At 43.1% G+C, this 10,024-nt stretch overlaps 1 long non-coding RNA gene across 1 annotated transcript; it reads right to left on the reverse strand.

Annotated features, from left to right (window-relative positions):
- Positions 1 to 843: 843 nt before the first annotated feature.
- LOC121829550 (uncharacterized) lies at positions 844 to 9,698 on the reverse strand. Its single transcript, XR_013042486.1, has 3 exons — positions 9,575 to 9,698; positions 6,573 to 9,331; positions 844 to 1,035 (listed from the first exon to the last, which is right to left on the reverse strand). It is a non-coding gene; the product is annotated as an uncharacterized LOC121829550 (long non-coding RNA).
- Between the last annotated feature and the right edge of the window lie 326 nt (positions 9,699 to 10,024).

Genomic DNA, 10,024 nt, shown 5'->3' on the forward strand with positions numbered 1-10,024 from the left:
CACAGCTCAACGGGGAATTATACACCCACCGGGGTCTCGAGGTCAAGATTTAAGTGCATTAACAGAGGCCCTCTTCAAGCTAATGTGATGGAGAGCCATCAAATCCAGGTTGAAAGCTAAAGGGATGGGGTTGGGGGAGAGGACAAAATTAAGTCATCCTTTCATAGACTTCAGTGCATTTTCACAGACTGGGATTCAGATGTTCAACTTTAAAAACGTTATCCGAATGCCTTATTTCTGAGTTTCACCAGTTAGTCGGTCTTGACATTGGCAAAGCACTTGCTTTGTGTGAAAGGAAATGGGTGTGAGAAGAGAGGACAAGGAGGGGGAAGAGGCAAAGGACAGCTTTTTCCAGCCCATATCTGTCTCCAGGGTCTCCTAAGCCCTGGAGGTCTTGGTTTCAAGCTAGATTTAACTGTGAAGGAAGTCTTCCAAATAAAATTTAGACTGAGTAGCACTCTCCTAGAAGATGGTGATGGGCTGGAATCCTCCCAGTCAGTTAGTAGCAGACTTCCTGTTGGTAGTGTTCTTGCACTGGTAACACATGTAGATTTAGCTAGGCCCTGATGTCGTTGGGGAATATTCTGGGTAGAGGTTAATCTATCAACAGGCAGGACAGAGGGAACTCAAGGGCATGTTCTGGACAAGCAAAGCTGCAGAGTCAGCAGAGTGTGGCATCCATCAGCATCCGTCTGCATGATTGCAATAGGTGTCAGAAGACATCTGAAGGTTGCCAGACAAGATACAACTTTTACTAAAGGATGGGCGGTAGGGAAAGGAATGCATTTGAGACAAAAGTTATGAGTATGGTTACATGAATCAGGGCTCTTAGAGAAACAGAACCAATATTACCAGGGGAGTTTATTAGCTTAGTTCACCTAATGTAGCTGGGCTAGCCTGACAATGACTGTCTACATGCTGTGATGTCTGAGAACCCAGCAGCTGCCCAGAACATGAGGCTGGATGCCTCTGCTGCTCCAGTCTGGTGCTGAAGTCCTGGAGGATTCCTGGAGAGCAGGTCTTTTCAGTCCACTCCTGAAAGCCAAAGAAATCGGTTTCCAATGTCAGTTTCACTATAACCTCACAACAGACCTGAGACAGGAACTTCCTGTCCTAAAGAAAAATAAAATAGTAAAAAGAAGCTTTCCAACTAAACAGCCTACAGATTCCTAAGCTTCAGAAACTTTGCAGGCTAACTTAAACTAAATTGGGATGCGATTTTTTGCAGAGGAATTAATTATTATACCTTACCAGAGGCATATGCTCTGTACTCCCATCAAAATGGACTCTTGGAAAGACAAATCTTTAAGGTGATGGGAAACTAGTCTGTAGTTGTTTGAAGTCCTGGGTAAGGAAGGGTCAGCATCAACTAGGCTGGGGCATTTGAAAAAACTTTTGGAGTTCACAGAAATGTTCCTTTTTCTTATTTGAGAGATAGTTACAGATTTGTCATACCCACTGAGTTGAATACTTAAAATGGGTATATGTCCTATAGGTATATTTTATCTTAATAAAATGGATTTTAAGAACGGCGGGGGCGGTGGGGCAGGGGGTGGAGAGATGGCTCAGTGTTTCAGAGCACTTGATGCTCTTCCAGAGGACTCATGTTTGGTTCTCAGCATCCTCATGGGCAGCTCACAAACACCAGTAACTTCAGCTCTAGGGGATCCAAAGCCCTCTTCTGATCTCCTTTGGAACCAGCACACACACGCACAAACACACAGACAGACACACACATACACGTATACGTTTTAAAAATGAAACAAGAAAGAGGGTAAATAAGAAAGTGGTGGAATCGTAGGTTAAAGTGTTGATGACAAAACGAGGTGGGACAAGGTCATAACAATGTATCTGGGTCAATGATTATACTTGTTTTATTGCTTAGGCTAAGAGGCATGAGTAAGTTTGACACAGATAACAACCAACAGCGTGAAGCAGAACATTTGCATTATAAAATGAAATGCTGGAGCAGACTGAAATAAATGACATAATAAGCATAAGGATTGGATGGTGAAACTCTTCAATGGAGAAGGTTGTTGCCACTAAGACGGAATAACTCAGTAGAGTAGATCTGTTTACATACCCCAAACTAGACACACTTTGGGTTTAGATAGAGAAATTTAACTTTGTACACATTTGCACCAGAAGCAAATTAATTCTGAATTCTCGGCTAAGATGTTTCGTCTTATGCTGTGAGCAGCAGTGAGCCATTGAAGATTTGGAGCTGCAAAATGAACAGCCAGGGATGTCCTGAAGGAAGGAGACTGGGAGAGGCATGTCTCAGTGGATTGCTGTGCAAATGTGAGAAGCTGAGTTCATGCCTTCAGCACCCATGTGAAAGGACTGGTGCCCTGGAAACCAGCACCAGGCTAGGCCAAGACAGTCTGATTCCTGAAGCTCCTTTCCCAGAGAATCTAGCCAAGTGATGCCAGGAGAGCTACAAGGTAACCACACTTGCCACCAAGCCCAAGTTCAAGCCCCAGAACCTACATGGTGGAAGAAAAAACTATCTCCTCCAAGTTGTCCTCTGGTCTGCAAGCACACTCACTCCAATAACCCCCACCCAATATAAAAGGTGCAGTGTGATCATGGTGTCAACCTCTGACCTCCACATGCACATTGGGCCCCCAGCTCACATGCACACAAAATCATACGTTTAACACACACACACACAAAGAGAGAGAGAAAGAGAGATGATGATTATGATGATGAGCTGCAAAGAGAGATAAAGAGAGATACAGATACAGATGAAGAAAAAGAGAGATAAACTTGTAATTTTATTCTAGACTCTGAGTTCCTCAAAGCCATCTGACTAGTCATACCTTCAAGCTCTGAATTTGACTGAGAGACCCCCGCCTCACTGAATAAGAAGGAAGATTGATTGAGAATGAGTCCTAACATCAACCTGAACCTCTGTATGCATGTGCACCCATGTGCATGCCTATCCACACAGGTCCTATATACATGTAGAACATGCATGCATATGCATGCACTAGACACACAACCATGAAAAATAGAAAAAGAACACAACAACAACAAAAAAAGAAAAACTGGCTTAAGCTGTGTAGAAACTAGTCATTTTTAACAGTTGGGTGTACGTAACTTTTAATTTTAAAAAATTTATTATATTGTGTGTGTGTTGTCTTATGTGTTGTGTGTATGTCTGTGTCATGGCATGTGTGGAGGTCAGAAGATAACTTTTAGCAGTCCATATTTTTCCTTTCACCATGACGAATTTGAAGGTGATACTCAGGTCAGTGGGCTGGACAGCAAGTACCTTAATGTGGTGAACCATCTGGCCAGACCCAACTTCTCTTCTTTATTTAACTATGTGTCTACTTATTTAAGGTTTTTTTTTTAATTGGACAGGCATAAAGTGTAGCTGAGGCTGGTCCTAAACGTGTGATGATCCTTCCTACACCTCAAACTCCCAAGTGCGAGGATTGCAGGTATGCGTCACCACACCCATCTCGATTTCTCTGCCCTAATAGTACAACCTCTATGAAGTGTTAGAAAAATAAAACAGTAAAGATGAAAGCAAATCTAAAGAAAAAAAATTCCCCAAGAAAACCTGGGCTTAAACTTCATATGAGTCGCCGGAGTCCATTTCCACTAAGTGATGTTTAAGGCTCAAAAACATGGTGTTTCTCTAACTCCAGCTTCAGAGACCTACCATTATAAATAATTGGGGATAATTATGAGAGCAGCTGAATAAACTGGAAAAGGCTGGGCATAAAGAGAAAAGCAATAGGAGGAAATGTGTAACACTGAGCTTGCCCATAAATCTCCCTGGAGTCAGAGTGACAACCCTCATCTCCACACCGGAAGCTGTTTGGAGTAAATCCCAAACCAGAGCTAACCAAATAAATAAAAACAATGGTCTTCCCCCAAAGGGACTTTCAGTCTTTATAGTTACTAGGAACTAGTAGAGTGTCTTTGGACTGTACTGAAAAGGAGAGCCCTCTGATTCCAGACTGAGGTCAGGGTGGTCCCTGAATCCTGAAGCTTCCTTCACCAGGCAGGCAGCCCCCAACCCTGCACCACTTCCAATGTAATGATGGCAGAAGGTCATAGGGTCCCAGCGACAGCCTTTAAGCAAACACATTGCTGGAATACAGAGAAAAAAATCAAAGGCTGCGATGCCTCTGAGAGAGGAGTCCAGGAGTGAGTGGCTGCCATGTCTATTGGGGAGGTTAATACAAGATAAGGAACACTTTTGGTTGGAGATTCTCTATAACCATTGTGATAGGGTCCATGTTTCCTGACTCCCCAACCTGCTCGCTCTCTCTCTCTCTCTCTCTCTCTCTCTCTCTCTCTGTATGTGTGTGTACATGTGCAAATATGGGTGTGGTGATCAGAGGACAGCCTCTAGTGTACATTCTTCCAGTGCCTTCTCACTTATTGTTTGAGATGAGGCCCCTCGCTGGCCTGAAACTTTACCAGGTAGGCTAGGTGGAGTTTTATGGATCTGCCTGTCCCTGCTTCCCTACCTCACTGTTACTGGGATTACAGATGCATGAACCATGCCTGCTTTTTACATGGGCTCAGGGGATCTGAACTCAGGTCCACATCCTTGTGAGGCAAGTGATTAAGGGACTAAGCCATCTCCCCAGCCCTGCATTTTCCTAATATTACTTCTTCTACAAACCAAATTGACTCCAATATGTTGTCTCTAAACAGGGTCATTGAAGGTGTTAAAGTGGGCAGAATATTTGTACTATGCCAGACAGCATGCCAAGAGTTAGTCACAGGCTGTTGTGTGTATCATCATAGTGAAGCTGTTGACTTGGAATGATCTGAAACCAAGCTCCAATTGCTTCTTTCTGTTTCCTATGAAAAGAAGGTAAAGCAGAGGCCTCCTGATGCCCTGACAATAGGGATGTAAATCACAAATCAGCACAGCTACTCGAGTGAATTATGTACAATAAATGTACATCAAGGTTCCTAAAAAATACTAACATTGTCAGCCACCTGAAAATAATAATGGTATATTATTTTCATATATATGAATGGTAAAATAGTAATGCTATTCAGTAGACATTTCCCTCTAACACAACATATAATCCTAAGCCATTTGTTTAGTTTGTACATGCAAAATGCTGAAATGTATTATAGGAATGTAATCTGAGCCTGGCTCAGTTGATTTAACAGCCTTCACAGAACATCCACTCTGAAGACAAGATCAACACTCAGAGTCTTCGTGGAGGAAGAGGAGAAAGAGAGAGGCTGAACTGAAGGAGGACCTGTGCCTAGGCTACTCTAGATTGGGAAGCCTGGTGTGTTGGTGCACACCTTTAGTTCCAGCACTCACGAGTCAGAGGCAAGCAGATCTCTGTGAGTTCGAGGCCAGTCTGGTTTATATATTGAGTTCCAGGGCAGCCAGAACTACATAATAGAAAGACCCTGTCCCAAAGAAAAAAATTCTGACAACTTTCCCCTAGCCTTCAGTTTTTAGAAGATAAACTGTGCCAAACTGGGACTTGGAGCAAGCTGCTTAATCTCTCTAAACCTTCATGACTTGCAAGATGGCACCCTTTGTCATGGATCCAGCATAAGGGTTATTGTGAAGAGCAAGTGACAGTCAAATGCAAGTGAAAGAGAGGCAGTGTAGGCGTTATGGTCCTAAGCACATGTTAGAATAGATAGAATTTATCTTTAGCATGTGAGTGGCCTTGGATTTGGTCCCCAGTACCAAAACAAACAAACAAAAAACGCATAGATCTGTGTCTTCAGCTGCTCAGGCCATCAAGAGTCACTTTTATGGGGGTGCTAACTTCACCCTTACCATAAGGGGCTGATCTATTGATCAGCTAGCAGATGAATGAAATATTAGGACATAACTGGAAGAAGCAGGTCACTAGGAACACTCCTCTGAAGGCAATGTCTTGTCCCCAGCCCCTTTCCCATTCATTTCTCTCCTCCCTGGCTACCATGGACTACTGTGCTCTCCTGCTATGGTGTTCTGCCCCTACCATGGAACAAAGTACACAGCCAGACCTGTCTTGAAGCCTCAGAAATGCTGAGTCAGAAGAAACCGCTTCTCCTTCAAGATCTCCCTAAGTAGCCCAGGGTAGCCTTGAACTCACACTCCTCCTGCCTTAGCCTCTCTAGGACTCAGCACATTTAGCTCTTTGTTTTTAACTAGTGTTTTTGGCACAGCAATGAGAAGCTGAACAGTACACAATGAACCACTCTAATCTTTGTGGAATAATACAGTGGCTTCCAGCCTTTTGAAGATTCGAAATATAGCTACTCGGAACTGAGATGTACTCTACATGTGAAACACACAACGAATTATGTTGAAGACTTGATATACCAAAAAGAACGTAAAATACCTAATTAATGAATTTTATATGGATCCCACATTGAAAAAGTATTTAGATTACATTTAGCTAAATAAAATAGTATTACGAGTAATTTTATCCTGTTTCCTTTTTAATGGGAATACTAGAAACATTAAGTAATATACAGGACTCACATAGATTGGACATTGTCAGGCTTGATAAGGAAGGAAGTTCCTTTTCCCCATAAGGATTGAAAATTCAGCTCTGCACAGCAAAATATCCTCCTACCTGGTGCCGAGTTCCTCTTAGAGAGTCCCTTGTCCACACACTCATTCTCATCGCCCCTCAAGGCCTGCCTCAGTACATTTGATAGGTGATTCTGCTAAGGTGAGAATCTTCTCTGATCAGTTTTGCATTGCTTACATTCACCTGGAGATTCCTGTAGTAGATTATTTTAAAGTGTGCTACTTTTGTTCATGTTGCATTTGTTTAACTCTGTGAAGCTGTGTTACTGTGCCTGTGTAAGACACCTGATGGTCTAATAAAGATCTGGCCAGCAGCAAGGCAGGAGAAAGGATAAGCAGGGCTGGCAGGCAGAGAGTATATAAAGAGGGAGAAAATTATAAGGAGAGATCTAAGATCTAGGAGCAAGAGAAGGAGGAGGACATCGGGGGCCAACCATCCAGCTACATACACAGCAAGCCACAGAGTAAGAGTAGGTAAGATCCAGAAGTAAGAGAACTGGAAAAGCCCAAAGGCAAAAGGTAGATGGGATAATTTAAGTTAGGGAAAGCTGGCTAGAAACTAAGCCAAGCTAAGGCCAGACATTCATAAGTAATAATAAGACTCTGTGTGTAATTTACTTGGGAACTGGGTGGCAGGTCCCCCAAAAAGAATAAAATAACAACAATAGATTCCTCCTGCCTTTCTAGATTAAAGGCCAGAGTCCTTACCATAGCATCGTACTCCGCAGCTCACGGCATGGCTTCTACTACGCTTCCTCCATTTCACCTCCTGCCCTTTGCTTCTCCAGTATCTTGGGTTTGTTATATCTGTGTTTGTGATACTTCTCTGCCTTTGAATTTCTAGAGAAAGTCTTTCATTATCCATGCACATACACCCTACCCTAAGATAGGCTTTGCCTGGTTAATTGTTCTTCTATGACCCAACTTCTGTGTCTCCCACTCGGACTCTGCTATAGTTTGGATCTGAGATGTTCCCCAAAAGTCCATGTTGTTGAAGGTTGAAAACTTGGAAGGTGCTGGAACATTTTACAAGAGGCCCAACAAAAGATAAGTCACTCATGGTGTGCTCTTGAAGAGAAAATCCGGACCCCAAATCCACCCTTGTTTCTTTTGCTTCCTGGACTGAAATCACCTCAAAACCTGTAAGTCGAAGCAAACAAAATATTTGCTTCTTTGGTTGTTTTTTCTGAAGCAGGGTATTACTATGTAGCCCAGGCTGGCCGTGAATTCGTAGCAGTTCTCCTGCCTCTGCCCGGAGGGCTGGGATTGTAGTTGTGAGCCACCTGCTTAGCATCACCTTCCTTCTGTTAAGCTGATCACCTCAGTTATTCCATCACAGTAAAGGGGAAGCTGATAAATACAAATACTTTCTTCTCTAAACCTCTGCTCTCCAACTAGAAGGACTATTCTTTGTGTCCCCTATCCTCAGACTTTATTTAAAAAGGTCTTTTTTAGATTTATTTCATTTCTTGTGCATGGGCTTTTGTTTGCTTGCTGTATTGTGGGTTCTTTCCTTCTTTCTTTCTTTCTTTTTTCTCTTCTTTTTTTTTTTTTTTTTGCCTATGTGTGTGTATATGCACCACGCGCATGCACACATCTGGCACCTGCAAAGGTCAGAAGAAGGCATTGGATCCAGTGGAACTGGAGTTATGGATGGTTGTGGCTACTATGTGGGTGCTGGATTGGATTCTTAGATTCTTTGGAAGAGCAATACATGATCTTAACCAATGAGGCATTTCTCCAGTCCCTGTATTTGCTTGTTTGTTTGTTTGTGACAGGGCTTCTCTGTGTAACAGTTCTTGTCCTGGAACTTGCTTTGTAGACCAGGCTGGATCACAGGGATTAAAGGCTTGCACCACCACCACCTGGCCTGTATTCGCTTTTTAGAAGGCACTGAGACATTTGGTCTCTGGTTTGCTCTCTTGTTTCCCTTGCTTTACTGTAAGTTCCTTGAGGGCCCTTCCTTATCCTGTACCTGTAATCCCTGGACCAAACTTAATGCCTGGCACACGGTACACTTTCAACAGTTAACTGCCAGCAGGTGACAGAACTGGCATCACCAGCTCACCATAGTGTGTATCAGTTAAGAATCCTTGTGGATGCAGAACAGTGGAAACCTCCACTCTGACTTTATGTCATTAAACCCCTGCATGCTGTTTCCGCCTCAGGTACTGCTGGGTTCACTTATTTCACCTTCCTACAGTGGTGGCCTCCTAGAGGTTCTAAGTGTTCTTTCCTCATGGCAACAAGATTCTGACAAGCATGTTCTCAGACTAATTTCCAAGCAAAGATTCTGGCCAAGAAAGGCCCTGATAGTCTAAATGTGTGCATGCATGTGTGTGTATTGGTGTGTGTAAAACTATGTGTGTGTGTGTGTGTGTGTGTGTGTGTGTGTGTGTGTGTGTGTGTGTATAAAACTTAGTTCTCTTACCCCTGATCAGCATGTCTGGGGTTCTGTGTCCAGTCCTGACCCAATCACTGTAGCAGATACATAAGGTGTGTCTTTTACTGGGGCTGGGTTGAGTGCTAAGAGCAGGGAACTGGGGATGTGGCAGGGTTGGCTTCACACTAAACAGAGGGCCAAAAGGAGAAGTAGAAAAAGCAGCATCAAGATTCTGTTCTACCACAAAAGCAAGAAAATGTCCGGCGCTGCACAGCAAGCACTCTGGGACCAGTTTGTTCCAGTACTATCTTTTACGAGAGAAGATATTTCAGGAACTGCGGGTCTCAGAGAAACTTTTGTTCTTCTGTGTTGACTTTCTTCTTCTTCTTTTTAATCCTTTGCTTTGTTATTGCCAGGGACTGTAAAAAGGGGTTTATTTATTTTAGATTTTTAGATATAATCTCCTCGTAAATAAAGTTGAAAGATACAAATCAAATGGAGAGATACAAAGTCCACCCACTGCTTGATAAGGCCCTGACCTCTTTCCTGGCTTACAACGTCTTCAGGGAAAGTGAGGATCATTAAACTAGAAACTACTTTCTGTAAAAGTGAGCCCCCCCCCCACTCCCAGAGAGCTATGTGATGCGCTCTGGAGACCAAACCTTTAGTGTCGGGGTCGTTTGGCTTGAAGGTACTCCATGGTAACTGTGTGTACAGTCACTCAGGCACCGCTTTTATTGAGTTCTTACTATGTACCAGTTGCTGTTATAGGTACAGGAGTGGAGGGGTAAAGGAAGCTGTTGCCAGGCAGCTTACATCACAGTGAAGGAGATGGCCAGTAGATACACAACATGCAGGCTTTTAGGTTGGAATATTCGGCATGAAAATAAATGAGTAATACGAAGAGAAGGACTAGGTGAGCAAGAAATTCTTTTTTTTTTTTTTAAAGATTTATTTATTTATTATGCATACAGTGCTCCATCTGCACGTATCCCTGCAGGCCAGAAGAGGGCACCAGACCTCATTACAGAGGGTTGTGAGCCACCATATGGTTGCTGGGAATTGAACTCAGGACCTTTGGAAGAGCAAGCAGTGCTCTTAACCTCTGAGCC

This window comes from Peromyscus maniculatus, chromosome 1, assembly GCF_049852395.1.
Source record: "Peromyscus maniculatus bairdii isolate BWxNUB_F1_BW_parent chromosome 1, HU_Pman_BW_mat_3.1, whole genome shotgun sequence".
In the NCBI taxonomy this organism is placed as follows: Eukaryota; Metazoa; Chordata; class Mammalia; order Rodentia; family Cricetidae; genus Peromyscus; species Peromyscus maniculatus.